Here is a 15748-nt window from a genome sequence, read left to right as displayed (position 1 = left end):
GAGAGACTCCCCAAGCAACCAAGGAGCCAGCAAAGGGTAAGCAGTTTGCAGGTAGTTTGCAAGTCACTTGGCCCCACACCCTTTTGACAGGAGAGCCTCTCAGCTTGGTGAAAAGCAGGAAAAAGAGAACCTTTTGGGGCCAAGGAGCAGTAAACAGGCCAGCTCCCAGGCAAGTTTGCTAGGGAAGGTGTGCTTGGAAAAAGAGCAGCAAGAGAGAGAAGGCAGATTAAGAGACCCAGGGAAATGGCTGGAGCACATCGTAATGCCAGAGCCACCGCCACTGCTTCTGCTTGCACCTGCGAGGTTTCTATCCAGGCAGGCCTGCTCACCATCCCAGCTTCCACCTAGGTCTGGGTTTGGCACTGTGAGGACAGCAGCTTGCAGGTTCCTCCCAGTGACGGCCAGGTCAGGGGGTGCCTATGGTGTGAGCTGTGCCTCCTGGCGGCATCTCTCGGGGAAAAGGCAAGAGAGCTACAGGAGGAGGTGGCGAGGCTCCGAAGCATCCTCTGCCACAAGGAGTTCATCGATTCGATGCTGGAGGAGATAGCTAGCATCTACCTCTGGGACTGAGAAGGAAGAACTGCCAGAGGCAGCTCGAGAGAAGAGAGAGGACATGGACTCCCAGGAGGGCAGAAGCTGGAAGCTTGAGACACCTGGCAGCAGGCAGAAATCTTCACCTCCACCTGCAACAGTTTGTCTGGACAGCAAATATGCAACCCTAGCAGCAGAGAGGGAGAAGCAAGTTCCATTAGTGGAAGCGGATAGGCCAGGCCTCACCAAGAAGGGGTGGGTGGGGGCGGTGGCTGGATGTGTTCAACTCATCAGGCCTGGATGAACTTCATCCAAGGGTGCTGAAGGAACTGGCCAGTGTCATGGTGGAGCCGCTGGCACGGCTGTTCGAGCGCTCACGGTGCTCTGGTCAGGTCCAAGAGGACTGGAAAAGGGCCAATGTGGCCTCTATTGTCAAGCTATTTTCAAACTAGAGGCCAGACGAACTAGGAAACTATAGGCCAGTTAGTCTTACCTCTATGCTTGGGACAGCTCTGGAAAAAATCATTGAGGATCACATTCGGGGGAGCCCAGCAGGGGAAATAAGACTGAAAGGAAATCAGCACGGGTTCATTTCAGGGAGATCCTGCCCGACTAACCTTGTTTCTTTTTATGACCGGGTCACAAAATGCTTAGACATGGGAGTCAAGGTAGATGTCATCTACCTAGACTTTAAGAAGTCCTCCGATACAGTATCGCATTCTGTTCTCGTAACGAAGCTGGCAGGCTCCGATACAGATGATTACACGGTCAGGTGGTGGCAAACTGACTTAGGGGTCGCACCCAGAGAGTGGTGGTGGCCGGGCGGATACCGACCTGGAAAGATGTGGGCAGTGGAGTCCCGCAAGGCTCGGTCCTTGGACCGGTGCTATTCAGCATCTTCATTAGTGACTTGGACAAGGGCGTGGAGACCACCCTGTTCCAGTTCGCAGATGATACCAAATTAATGGGGCAGAGTTAACACAGCAGAGGGTAGGGAACGGATCCAGGCAGATCTGGACAGGTTGGAAAAATGGGCAGAATGAAATAGGATGCAGTTCAACAAAGACAAGTGCAACGTGCTGCACCTGGGCAAAAAGACCCACCAACACACTTGCAGGCTGGGGGACGACCTTCTCAGCAGTACAGCAGTGGAAAGGGATCTTGGAGTCATGGTGGACCCCAAGATGAACACGAGTCGTCAACGCGACCAAGTGATCAACAAAGCTAACCGCACTTTATCGTGCATTAGCAGATGCATGATGAACAGGTCCAGGGAGGTGATGCTTCCACTCTGTGCGGCATTGGTCAGGCCGCATTTGAAGTACTGCATCCAGTTCTGGCCGCTGCACTTCAAGAGTGGGTGCGGAGAATCCTGAAAGGGGTCAGAGGCCGCTTGTATGGTCAGAGGCCTGCAGGAAAGGCCCTACAAGGAGAGACTGAGGGACCTGGATCTCTTCAGCCTTCGCTGATCTTGTGGCAGCCTATAAATTCATCGGGGAGGGCAGCAGGGAATAGGAGAAGCTGTATTTACTGGGAACCAGTGGCCACAAATAGACAGAGAGCAGATTTAGGCTGGACATTAGAAAGAACTTCTTCACGGCACGGGTTGCCAGAATCTGGAGTGGGCTTCTAAGGGAGGTGGTGCTTGCCCCTCCCCTGGGGGTCTTCAGGAAGAGACTGGACGAGCATCTGGTGGGGGCTGTCTGACCCCAGCACTCTCACCTGCCCAGGGCAGGGGGCCAGACTTGATGACCTACTGAGCTCCCTTCCGACCCTAACATCTATGCATCTATGAAACTACCTGAATGGAGGTTTGAAAGAAGATGAAGCTGGACTGTTCTTAGTGATGGCAGATGACAGAACAAGGAGTAATGGACTCAAGTTACAGTAGGGGAAGTTTAGATTAGATACTAGGAAGAATTTCCTCACTAGGAAAGTAGTAAAACTCTGGAACAGGCTCCCTGAGGCGGTGGAACCTCCATCCTTGGAGTTGTTTAAGAACCGTCTGGACAAAGTCATGGCTGGGATGATGTAGTTGGGACTGGTCCTGCTCGGAGCAAGGGGTTGGACTAGATGTGACCTCCTGAGGTCCCTCCCAACCCTCACTTTCTATGATTCCATATTCGGGTTATGGTCAAAGACCATCCATCTACCCCCTATCATCAAGGCTACCAAGGAAAGGGGTCACGCATCAGCTTTTGTTTGCTGGGCCAGATTCTGGGTTTGGTTAGTTGTTTTCTGGCCCTGGAGAGCTGTTGGCACTATTAGTTATGCCTGCACAGAACAGGATTTCCGTCAACTCCCAGCGTGTCGGTGTCCCTGGAGCTATGAAGTGGATAAAGAATAAGGCTGTTCCATGGAGGACTCCAAAAAACGTTTGACATCTGGTTTCATTCTAACTTGGAACAAAAATCTTCAAGATCTCCGTGGAAACGGAGTCTGAAAAGAAACGATGGTTTTGGAACATAGACACAGGTCACTTTGACAGCAAAATAAAATTCCACCTGACAGACTAAGGGAGCCAGCAGCTTGGGACGCAGGTTATACAGGGACCCTCCCTCCCATCAGCCTTTCAGGAAGCAGGAGAGGTTTCAAAACCGGCCCGGTAGGCAGGGGTCTGCCCGAGGCTTGCACCCGAGTTCCACCCAAAGGCCACAAAATGGAACCGCATCTTTTCAAAGCTTTTTATTTTATTTTGTTTAGGCAAATACACATCCACCGTGGGAGAAGCACTCTGTCAGAATTCACAAAAAGCTCTACCATCTCCAGCCTGCGTGTAGGCAGCCTTGGCTTAAATTCTAAAGGGTACACACTTTCAAAGCACTCAGGCCCCATTTTCAAAACTAACCCAGAGGCCTAACTGGATCAGCTTTTGAAAAGACCATCGTAAGTAACGGACCACTCTAATCGGCAAGTTATGTTCAAAACACGACTAGCCTAAGACAAGTTTAAAAGATGTCCTTTACAATACAAGGCAATTCCAAAAGAAAGCAAACAATCAAAGTCTGCTCAGCCTCCGGTCCCCTGACCGTTTTAACTCTGATGCAGAACACAGAACAACCTCATGTTACCACACAGTTTCCGCACTGCAATTTCTCTCCGTCTCCTGAATAGTTCTATAAACAGTTCTTGCTCCTTTTCGGTCTTGCTATTTGTGAAAGCTTGGCGGGGGGGACGACCAAAAAAAAAAAACTTACTAAAATTTGCTTACACATCGACAAAATACTTTACAAAGCAATCTCTGACAGAGGTCACTTTTAAATGCTTAAAAAGGGAACAGGAGTTGACATCTTTGCACGCTTCTGTACAAAATGTAACCTTGAATGGTTGCAACGGTTTTGCTAAACTTGTACAGATGCAGGAGCAAACAGATGTAACAGGTACAGCAGATGGGAACTCTCAGCTGCATGCGTTTGTTATTGTGCAGGGGGCGGTCCCAATTTGATCACTTGGCGTTCAACTGCACTGTGCTATAATACTCCATTCACAGTTACTGATGAACGCTATTCTTGAAAGCTCTAGCAGGTTTAGCTTCCCAATTCCTACGGCACATCTGCAAAGGAGATCATTTCTTGCTATAAAATTCCTTTCTAGACTTGACTTGTAATCGCCATTTAAACGTTTTCATTCAAAACAAGTATGCACTACAGTAGTGTTTCCTGAAACCGGAGAGTGATAATACAAAGAATTTACTTCTCATCAACCAGCACGCCCTGGAATTTGGGGCCTGTGTTTTTATAAGTACTGCAGCTCAAGCACTGTGGAAGTTTTAACTAAACTCTGAAGAGCTAAAAATCTACCATGGCTGGCTGGCTCCAAAAGAGTTGGCCAGAAGTAACCCTGGCGTGGTAGTTGAAAGCAGAAGCATCCCACGATAAATCAACAGACTATTATACCATTGCTTGCCTGGAGCCTGGCTATAAATAAAACTCAGTTAAACATGGCGAGCGTCTGAGAAAACACCACTGTCTGTTCAGTGGTAAACAGAACAAGTGACCTTAGGAATCCCCCCCCGCCCCATCTGCTTCATCAACTGCTCAGCTTCAGTGCATCATACACTCTTTACTTCTGTGCCCCTGGGTGGATCAAAAACTGCTAAAAGCAGAGATAGGCAAAAAAGCACACCAAAAAAAGCAAGGAGAGAAGATTAGAAGTGAAGACTCAGACACGAGACACAAGGACTAAAACACCAAGATGAGTGTGATGCAGCAAGCAAGACATGAAGGACCCTAGGGGTACAAATGTTACAGGCCTTGCCCCGCCCCAGCCTTCTCCCTACCACCACCAGAAGCAGGAGCCACCCATTTAGTAAAGCAGCATGGCGTTATTCATTTTGTAGGGAAAAATGATATGGAATTCACTCTCAACAGCCCACAGAGAAAAATGCAGCCATCTTTAAGCCAAGAAAAATTCCCATTCTGTGCTTGTTAACAATTTAGAATGCGAGACAATACCTGGAGCATTTGTATTAAGACATTACCTTTTAGAAGCTGTCCAGCCAAATTAGGCAAATTGACCATAACCCTGAATCCTGTAAGTCTAAGTACAAAAGGAGCTCCAGAAAAGTCAGGAATAGTCTATCACTGAAATAATCTATCACTGGTTTAAAAAAAAAAAATAGAAGGAAACCAACAGTAAGTAAATGGTTGCATTTTACTATTCCCCAAGTGGCTGGAAACTGAGCGGGCATCATCATCATCAGCCAACTGGATGACAATGCACCTGGAGGTAGGAGTGCAGCCTGGAGTCATGATGCAGTGAAATCCTGAGAGCAAAGTACACACCTTGGCATTGATATATGGGTCAAAGGGGCCGTACTTTTTGAGTTCTTTGATCTCAAGAGCATTCTACAAAAAGGAGAGGAAAAAGAAAAATAAAATATGATAATGAAATGGGCGAGATACAGTAACAAAGCAATGGGCGACTCTGGAGGGGTGGAAATGACAGAACACGGCATCTGGTTCTAGTCCAAAGCAGTTAACCACACTGGCCGTTCCAGCTGTCACGTCTCATCATTTGAACCACTGTGCACATCATTTACACCTCTTTAAAACATATCCATCATGCAACCTCTTGGACCGAGTTCACCCATTTAAAAGGTTCAGCTGAAAGAGCCAATCAATCAGCCATTACCTGGCAAGATCACCCTATGTCTTTTTAATTTTCTGAAAAGGTTTCTCCCGTACCTGTCCTACTCCTGACCTTTGACAGCAACATCATTTTTCTTTACACTCACAGGGCCCTCAGTTGACTCCCACCGTAGATGGACTGTAAACGGTCTAGCATGCTTTCCCAGATTTAAAGAGAACAGATTGACTGCCTGACGCTGGGCCAGAGGGCTAGGTTAAGCACAGCCCAAAACCAAAAAGGTGACTGACAAGCAAAACAAGCACGTTAAGATGCGCGTGCTTTGTTTTTCATTGAGGGAAGGTAATAACTAGTGCTTCCACGGTGCTCTTCATCTTTAAGGTGTTTTATGAACAAATAATTTAGCCTTTATCACAGCCTTGCAAGGCAAGGAACTCCACTGTACATATGAGGAATCGAGAGCTTGATTGCTCCCCCCCACCCTGAGGTTGCAGGGGGGAGCTTGTGTCAGAGACGGGATTTAAACGCTACACCTCCCAAGTCCCAGGCCTCTCCTCCAACCACCGGAGGCCAGTTCTAGGGCAGGGAGAGGGTTACTGATCCTAGGGAGGGTCCTGAAGAGAGCACTCGGCCTTGCAGGCTGCAAGAGGCTAAGCAACATGAGCAGAACAGCATTATTCCAAAGGTTCCCCTTCCAAATGCTTAGACAAAAGGGCAAATGGTTTGGATCTCAAGCAGGATTCTTTAAATGAGAAAACTGTTTGTGCCCAGCTGCCCCACACACAGATGAGCTGACATGAATTGCTCTTGCTCTGCTATCTGTGCCGAGAGGAGCACTGGAGCTGTGGAAGAACACTGCAGCCTGGCCTCGGGAAGCTGAGCAGGGAGGCTGGGGCTCCTAGATTCTGGACAACAGAATCACTGCGCAGAACAGCAGGTTCAAGCCAGTCTGCATCACACAAGAGGCAGGCCCTCCTTCAGTCAGAAATGGTTGTCATCTAGGACTACGTTATATTCCTTTACTTGGAGTAAACGGTAAACCCCCGCACTAAATCAGTTAACTGGCGAGCACGAGTGGTAGAAATCAGCCAGTGGAGCAGCTAGGAGAGCGTGGCCAAACGAAGGCTAAAACAAAGCTGCTTTGATTAGTTCCCCAACAGAAGGGAGCCAATGTATCCTTTGACAGTTTTAGCAACCTTTCCTTAATTACACAGCAACTAGAAAGGAAATGATTAGTGTCAGCTTTCGAGTCCCAGTAAAGAAGCAGGCTGCAGTCTATGCACTCAGCGGTTCATACTGCTTGCTTGCAGCCAACTACCCTAGATCCTGATTTAATCAGTCAGTCAGAGCTTTATAAACTCTAGAGACGGATCATTCTTTGCACCATCAGAAACTGGGTATTTTTAACACTCCCCAGAAGCAGCTATTGCTGGATGCCTTATGTTGTGTGGTTAAAAAGGTTTCCCCCCTCCCAAAAGTAGGAGAATTATTCCACTGGCACATTAGAGACAATTAAGAGGAAGAAAATATCCAGACCTGCTCATTCACTTTAGTGTGGGAGGGTCCTTGGTGGATGAGGAGTTTCACTATTTCTGCATCTCCCTTCCAGGCTGCCAAGTGAAGAGGGTAACAGCCTTTACAGTCCGCTACATTGGTCAGTGCATCATTTCTCAGCAGAACTTCCACCACGTCCCTGGAAAAGAAGGATGCCTTCTGAGTCAGTTATTCCACCCCATGGAAACCCGAAGACAAGCATTTATGAGTCTGTACCCAAAGCTGAGTGTTACTGCTCAGTAACCTAAATCTGAATAGAATTATTTTCATGGTGTGTCTTGAAAACCTTGCAAATGCAAATTATTCCCACAGAGTGCTGCCCGAAAGTCAGTGAAACGAGTTACAGGAAAATAAACTAAGAACTTGCTACATTTTTTTGCACTGGTGAAATATCTTCAGGTAGACTAGCTGCCCAGGAATCAAATACGAGAGGGACAAGAACCAATTAGATGTCAAGTCACTTATTTTATACCTGCACTGGGAGCGGACACAGGTGCACTGACACCAGCATAAAAGCCAGTGGTAGGCAAGTCTTTAGTGTCAGAGAACAAGGCAAGCCAAATTAAAAGAAAAAAAAGTTTGCAGTAGAAAAAGAACTACTGAAAAGTTAATAAATGATCTTTGCCAATAGTGAGCAGACAAGAGTCTCCACACATACTGACAGTTGTAACAAAACGGCATGTTACCGTATTGTAGACAGCACAAATGCAACTAGTGACTACATACACGTAGTAGTGGGATTCCAGTGGACTTTGGTGCTGAAGCAGGAGTATTTTGAATAATATATCCAACAAGAAGTCTCACTCACTGATTAGGATTGTTAAACAAGACTGATGAGACGGCCCCACTATCCTTGCCAAATTTTAAACTTACAGAATTACATTCGACAGAACATGCCCCCCGCAGTTTCCCTGCAATAGCCTTCTTTACTTGTCCTGAAGATGGCGTAGTGCTGGCACCACTCCACCATTCTCTCTCAGAGGAGGCAGCATGGCACTCAAGTTATGAACGAAGGCAGTCTACATAAATATGAGGTTTGCAAAGCATGTGGGTACCCATTGGGGTAAGAGGCACTACAAGAGAACTTACTTGTGACCATTCAAAGCAGCATGGTGCAGTGGAGTATACCCTGTACTGTCAACGCAGTTCACATTCGGCCCCCTCCAGATGCTGCAAGATAAAAAAAAAAAACAAAAAAAAAACAAAAGCACGAAGAACACTTAGTTGTATATCAAAAACTTAGAGAGCGCCAGGTGGTAAGGAAAAGTTTCTGCCAAGTTCTTATGCCGAGCTGGTTGCTACAAGACAAGCCATCACTATGAAGCGGCCAGTTGCAGTTAACTGCAATAACTCAGAGAACAGATATTACATAACGCTGCGTTAAACGAGGGTGACAAGTGCCACAAAGCAACAGACGGTCATTAGGCAGCCTCACTACTCAGCATTCTTCCCAGACACCTGAACTCTCAAGCCAGAACCTCGTTCCCTCACCGCCACATACCCCACAAGACCTCAAAATGGACCATCTTCTTCAATGACATGCTTTCAAGAAGCTTGAGTGCAGCACTCATCTATTTAAAAGTCACCCAGCATCCCAGACCACCACACAAGCAACCCACAACTAATTCATTCCCCTTCTCTGGAGGGCTTTGATAGGCTGGGGTTCCCTGTTCCCACAACAGTAAGTCACGACGGATGCGTAAATAGGATTTGAAGCCTTTCATCTTTGAACTGATCTAAATTCACCACATTGGTGGCAGCCAAAACCCATTCTTGACAGCTGTATATAGTTTGTGAAAAAACACGTAGGCGGTCTCAGAGCCGTTCCAAGTTGTACCATCACAACTGGCGTCCTTTGCTCCATGCTATCCATGGAGAATGAATCCTCCCTTAAGCCCCTTGGAGGTGACCCATTTAAAAGCAGCCCAAAAGGGGAAAAGAAGCATGCGTAAGAAGCTGCCACCGACTACAGCAGGGGCAAAGTTAAAGGAATTCAGTCTCTGCATGTGCCAAGTCTTTTAGCAGCACGACACCCTACCTTTAGGAGAGAAGATGGATGCATTCAAATCCATACACTCCTGCCTTTCTTAAGCAAGCCTGCATCTAGGACAGCCCCTATTCCTGCATGTTGGCCTGTTCGGTGATTGAGGCGCATGAAAAAGTGCAACATGCTTTGCGACAGAAACCTAGGAAGTATCATGATTTCCTATGCAATACTGTTTTGTGCTTTTTATTTATTTGTTAATTGGGGGGGGGGGGGGTATTTAGCTATACCCTCCAATCCCCAATTTCAAAGATTTAAAATAACGGAGTTAATTGTTGCTTTTGATGAAGGAGGCTCTTCCTGACAATTTAATTTCCTCCGCAGCATGTAATCACTACTCCTCATTGTACGACAGAGGCAGCCCGAGCGGTTATTAGGTTTTCTGAAATAACAGTCATTACTCGAGGGCTGCTAGCCAGCAAAGACGCCACACCACACGTACCATATAAATGCAGCAGAAAGAAACTGGGGTAATGCAGGAAAGGTACAAAACCAATGGGAATCCAATGCAGGCCAAGCAGGAACTCTGTGTAAGCCAAACAATGCACTTCCCTCTTTTCCCTTTCAACCACATGTTTAAATACTTAGGTTGGCTTCCCTTAACCACAAAATGTTTGTAATTAAATCAGTTCCTTCACAGAGATCCATCCTGATCCAGCAGTCAAACCATTATTAAAGGGCTTCCGGTGTAAAGTACAAGCACTGCCACGGCAGACATAAGGAACAAGCCCTTGCTAAGATGTGCGGGGGTAGAAAGGGCCACGAAATACAGCTCTGAAAAAGACTGTGTTGCGTTAAACATTTGTGCCGCAAACTGCGCAATCCCCCGAATTTACTTCAGATGAAAGATCCGACCTAACCAGAACAGGACAGAGACGCTTCTGATTAATCTCTCATTGATAGCTGGGGGCAAGAATATTTGCTGCCCTTCTGGTAGCCTATAAAGGTACCAGTGCGTTTGGATGGTACAGAAGGGAATCTTTAAGCAGGGATCAGCAACTTTTTGCTGCCCTAGGTTGCTCCTTGAGAACTAGTCTGTGCCACGGGCCCTGTATCTTCACCTCACAACCCAGGTGTGCTTGCCTGCACCACCAATCCCCATTACAGGGCCGCACACAGGCATGGCAGCCGCCCGGGGCCCGGCAAAATGGGGGCCCAAGAATTGTAATTTTTTTATTGTCGTTATCATTCTCTCTGGAGGAGGGGGCCACCCCCACCCTCCCGACACTTAAAAGTTTGCCCGGGGCCGCCAGGCGTCTGGGTACAGTGCTGCCCCATCCCCGATGGGAAGAGGCAAATTCTGTAGCAAAGGATAGGGCAGGCATAAGAGGGCAGCAGGGAGGGCTATGGAAGGGGGCTGGCAGCACAGCACAGATGCGTGCCACTGTGCACCTTCACAGTCCAGATCCAAACCTTTCCATGGGGTGGATCCAGCCTGCCGACCCCCGTCTTAAAACATAAGCAATACTAGAATGGTACAAATCATCCCACACACCGCTAAGGGGACTGCCACAGAAGTCTGAAAGTCAAGGTACTTTAGATGCAGATACTGCAATGAGGTAGTGAGGTCTTGTGGACTGAACCCGCGGACTAGGAGTCCAAAGCCAATAGGCATTTAACTGCATCTCTGCTATTCCGTCATATTGATTTAATGACTTAATTTTGCTAAGTACCAGCAATGCAGTTGGCACCATCCAAGACTACCAAGCGTTCTGCCTGAGAGCTCCTGTCATCCACCAGACCAAAAAGAATCATGGCAAGATCTGCAGGAAACGTTCTGGCCACTCTGGGCTTCAACGCTGAGACAGTGTTTTGGCTGGCCTTCAAGCACTTGCTTCTCCATCCCTTCTCATTTGTGTCCTGCAGGAAACAGAATTGATCGCTGAAGCCATGCAGCACTGCAAACAGCGCTAGCAACGCTTGAAAGACAGGGTTAAGGCTATACATCTTCAGGTCAGCCCAGAGACAAAATAAACCACAAGATGAAGCCCAGGAAGTGCCCTACCCACTTCACAATGGTTGCAACTGGGAGCGTGAGGGTGACTTGGGGACTTCTATAAGATCCGTGGTTTCCATTTGGCAGTGGGCTCACTGAGTGTGGTTGCCCAGCCAATTTATTGCTGGATTTAGTGACCATAAATGGTTAAAATGATGGCTGAGTAACTTGCTTGTAGTCTGGGGAGGTTATCAATATAGTGCCTGCACATCCCTTTTCATAAACTCTACTAGTCTGACAGAAGTCAGAGGGAACGTAACCATTTTGTACAAGGAGGGGAGAGCAGAGAGGTTATATATTCATGCAGTCACCTCCTCCCCAAGCATAAAGGTAACAACCAACAACGCTTGGCACTTTATGACTTTTTCACTTGATGATATCAAAGTGGAATACTCTTGAAGTTATACCCATTTCACAGACAAAGAAATGAAAACTGAAGTACCCAATGTCCCACAACTAGTTGGTACCCCAGCCAATCCCAAATCCCTAGCTCATCCAGGAGCCCCACTGACCTGATGATAGTTTTGCAGGCCCAATCTGACCTGCGGGCCAAATCTTTTGATACCCTGGCTTTAAAGGATGCAGGACCCACCTTTCTCATGGGGGCATCGGGAAATGGAAAAAACAACAGAATGAGCTGGAGGAGTTTTTCCGCATAGGAAAACTGGCTTGTTGCAGAGGTAGATCTATTGTAAAATTACTTTTAAAGCATTCAAAGGTGCTTGTAGTTTAGCAGTTGCCATCTTATTTGTACGAACAGAAAGACTCAGCCAGCCAACCTTTATTCAAAGAAAGGACAGCTCATCCCAAGGTCTGGAATGAAGGGGAAACAGAAATAAATGGTTCTGTCATTCCATCTAGGTGCTGGCATTGTGACAGAAATAAATCAGAATAAATCAGACTTTTCCTTTGTCTTCCTCCTTTCCACCTTCTTGCTGTAAAAAAAAAAAAAAAAAAAAAAAAATGCCACAGCACTCCCTGGAATCAACAGAAACAAAATTTTTTGCATAATAAAAAGTGGGATCAATGTGTAACACTACGATAAGGTCCTGAGCTGCTTCTAATTCTTGGTTTAGACACAGCAAAGAGGCCTACTTACTATGGCCAGCAGAAACCAGGCACTAAGGACACTGAGATGGGAACGAGTCTCTTGGGGGTGGCTCTTTGTCTTCCACAAAAGCGGTTTGCAGTGCGAGCAACAGCCACAGGAAAAGCTATCTGAATGACGTCTCATGTCTTACTTGTATAAACAGCAACCGAATTCTTGGAAAGAACAAAGCCCAAGCTTTATTTTAAAACGTGGGACTGACAGTTTCTGGCAAAAGCAGCTTATGAGCCAGCTACCAAGGAGTTAAAGTTAGGCATCACGATGAAGTGGAGGGAGATTGTTAAGTAGTCTACATAGAAAATGGGAATGTAGAGGGAAGGAGGCAGCTATCAGAGGAGGTTCAAACTAAGTTTCAACTAACTGCTGTTAGACATCTTAACAGTTTGGTCCCACTGTAAACCAGGGGAGGGTTGTTTGCTTGTTTTCAGTTGCAGAAGATCAACACCACTTGTTACAAAACTGAATCTACAGATCAGGTCCACAGACGCCTAGAACGCACAGGTGCATCTCCAGTCACAAAAAAGAGCTCAACAAGATTTTTTCCCCCCTACTGCCCTGCATTAGATTAGCAAAGGCTGGGAGGGGGTTCTGCCATTCTCTGTGGCCTGGTCCTCCTTCCAGGATCCTATGGCCATACAGTAATCCAGCTACTGCCCCATCATTGCAGTAGTAGTGGCAGCGCCCTTGTCTCCCCTGCTTTTACCCTACCGTGTGTTCAACGCTCCTGGAATTTTTGCTTTGTGCCTGACAGCAATGGTGCAAGACAGTCTGATGTAGCAATTCATAGATTGGAGGATCTTTAGGTAAATGAATGCCTGAAAAGACAGGAGGCTGCACTTGCTGGCCCAAGAGACCCCCTCCCAGATCCCAATTTGGGCTCCAACCTTACGCATCTCCTATTCAATTAGTTTGTAACAGGTGTGTCAAACATACCATCATTTGTTGGACCCAGCCTCGAGCCCCATCATCCGCCCCCCACTTTCTGGCTGGAGCAGCTGCTAGACCAGGTATGCCAGGGAAGGGGAGTGGGGTCCATGGGCCCAGTCCAGCCCGAGGACGAGTCCTGCAGAAATTTTACAGCCCTTGCGTATAAGGTGCACCGTCACCCTGCCTTCTCTGCCCGACTGCAGACAGAAACAGAGCTACCTACCTCTCTGCCCTCAGGCTGGAAAGGCTGGCCAAACATCTCCAACCTTCAAGGAGGAGAGAGGGTAAGATGGTTTTCTATCCATTACAAAATTCATCCCTATCCATCATTACTAGATCTTTCCCCCCCCTACCCATGGCAGGCTTTCATCCTGCGCTCTGAAAGATAGCTCTGAGGAGTGATTTAATGTTCTTTAGTGCCATCTGGCAGTCTTCTAAGTAGCAGGATGTTGCTGTGGGTCTATTTATCAGTTCAGGCAGAAAGATACCCCCAGATCTCTCTCCCCTGATGCAAGCCAGTCAGCGTTTTGTGGGCTAGACAAAGAATTGCACCTAGACCATTTTGCAATGCCAAAAAACAAGTGCTAAAATAAATCTCCCCCGAAACCTGAGCTTTCACATTAAGACAACCAGATAGGGAGAGAATGCTGATGACAATCGAAATGAAAAAGGGTTTGACACGGCAGCATAGTAAGGAAGCCAAAAATCAGAGAGGAAAGCCTTGATTCTCCAGCAATTTGAAAGCCACTGTGCACCGGGACTAAATTCACCAACAACTCCTACCTTCTCCCCTGCATAGGGCAGGTTACCGTTGCTGCTCAGCATTGAAAAATCATCCAATATTGCGTGGGAGATGCTCCCATCAGCATTTTGAAATATGCAAGTACAGATTTAAGCTGTGTTAGCCCTAAGATCACTGTGAAACTCCGTTCGCCCAACCCCACCTTTAGAACAAGTGTTATCAGGCAGAGGGGCGCCAGACATTACTAGAGCTAGCAGGCATCCGATGCGAACGTGTGTGAATCTCAGGATTTCAGCTTGCGGTTAAAGCTCTGAACTACATCTGATACTAGTGTGCGACTCTTCCAGAGGGCAGCCCATTTCAAGAGACACTTTACAATCCTGAGAGAAGTGCAACACTAACTGATTGGGCTGGCTTTACGAGTTGCACACCACTGACTCTCAGACTCCTCTCTGAGGGCTCACCTTTAGACTGACTGTTGCCCTCATTCATCAAGCCTTGATTAGGCTAAGGCACAGATGGTGTGCTCATATCTCCACACACAGTATAGCACGCAAGAGAGGGACGGATTGAGAACATACCACATGGCCGCCTCACAGCATCATGAACAAGCTTGAATCAATTCATCTTCAAGACCCTTCCTCACAGATGCATGATCCCAATTTTCTGGGTGCAGAAAAACCAATTCAAAACAGCGCCATTCAATGAATGGCCCAAGGCTACATAGGAAACCTCAGAGCTGGGGACACGATACAGGAAATTCTATTTCGAACTTCTGTACCAAGTCTTGCCCTGTTGGTAGGGCAATGGGTAGCTGGGGAGACTGGAAAGGCAGAGACCTGTTTTCTGTTCCTGGCTTTGCTGAGACACTTCTGCTCCCGGCTTTCCAGGGAAAGTGCCTGACCTCAGTGTTTCCCCATATAAAGTGGGAATGCCACTTCATTAAAGTACTTTGAAACCTCCCCTATGGACAGCTGAAGTCTTACTTATTTACAAGACAGGAGAAATGAAGCAAAAAGGCAGTATTTACGCATGCCAGCTATATGCCACTAAGAGGAGCAGAACACTAAAACAGAGCTTTCCAGTCATATTCAGGGGGTAGAGGATCACAGAAGCTTTGAAGTGGGTCCAACTGACTCTGCCGTTTGCTCGGTTGTTTCTTCCCCTCCCACCCTCCACCCAGCCTCACCTCAAAGGGTTTTGGGGTTTATACCATCATCTTCATGCTGAAGGTACAGATTTCTCAGTCATCATCATATGGATCACTCACCTACCCTTCATTCACATTTTGACCAATTTTCTGATACCTATGGTAGTGCATTAAGGATAAAAGCTTATGGAAACAAAGAAGGCCTTGAAAGTTGCAAGGCTGGCCTTCGCTTAAAACAGGTATTTCTAGTCAACTCCTCTTGCTCCATGATTCAACAAGCATCTTAGCCTTTACCAACAGGTTCCCGTTTGCAAAAACAGCTGACTAAGGCACTACTTGAGGTTACAATAAAATGCAATCATTCCTTTCAAGACCAAGTTTCTCCCCTTGCCTTTCCATTTACTCCTCTGCCTATGGGAACTTTAAAAACAGAATCACCCAGGAGTGCTGTACTGGGACAAAGGCCAAACAACTTAAACTAAAACAGCTCCATTTTCCAAATAACGGAGAAGTCGCTAACACAACCTGCAGCCTCATTACTTGAATTACAATAGCATCTGGAGACTCCAACAAAGATTGGAAATCCATTATGCTTATGCACCGAAGAT

At 47.0% G+C, this 15748-nt stretch overlaps 1 protein-coding gene across 2 annotated transcripts in view; it reads right to left on the bottom strand.

Annotated features, from left to right (window-relative positions):
* Window positions 1-8341, bottom strand: part of ANKS1A (ankyrin repeat and sterile alpha motif domain containing 1A) — a 118664-nt gene extending 110323 nt beyond the window's left edge. Inside the window, exons 1-3 of one of the 2 annotated variants that reach the window (XM_019546740.1) lie at window positions 8263-8341; window positions 7156-7312; window positions 5316-5378 (exon numbers count right to left, since the gene is read on the bottom strand). The gene's annotated coding sequence lies outside the window, so the exon portion shown is untranslated. The remainder of the gene's footprint in view (window positions 1-5315; window positions 5379-7155; window positions 7313-8262) is intronic. The other variant, XM_019546742.1, reaches the window with a different exon arrangement.
* Window positions 8342-15748: the final 7407 nt, after the last annotated feature.

This window comes from Crocodylus porosus, unplaced genomic scaffold (assembly GCF_001723895.1).
Source record: "Crocodylus porosus isolate Cpor-Errol unplaced genomic scaffold, CroPor_comp1, whole genome shotgun sequence".
Lineage (NCBI taxonomy): Eukaryota > Metazoa > Chordata > Crocodylia > Crocodylidae > Crocodylus > Crocodylus porosus.
Note: the sequence above shows the minus strand (reverse complement) of the source record. Positions and strands in the feature narration are given on the sequence as shown.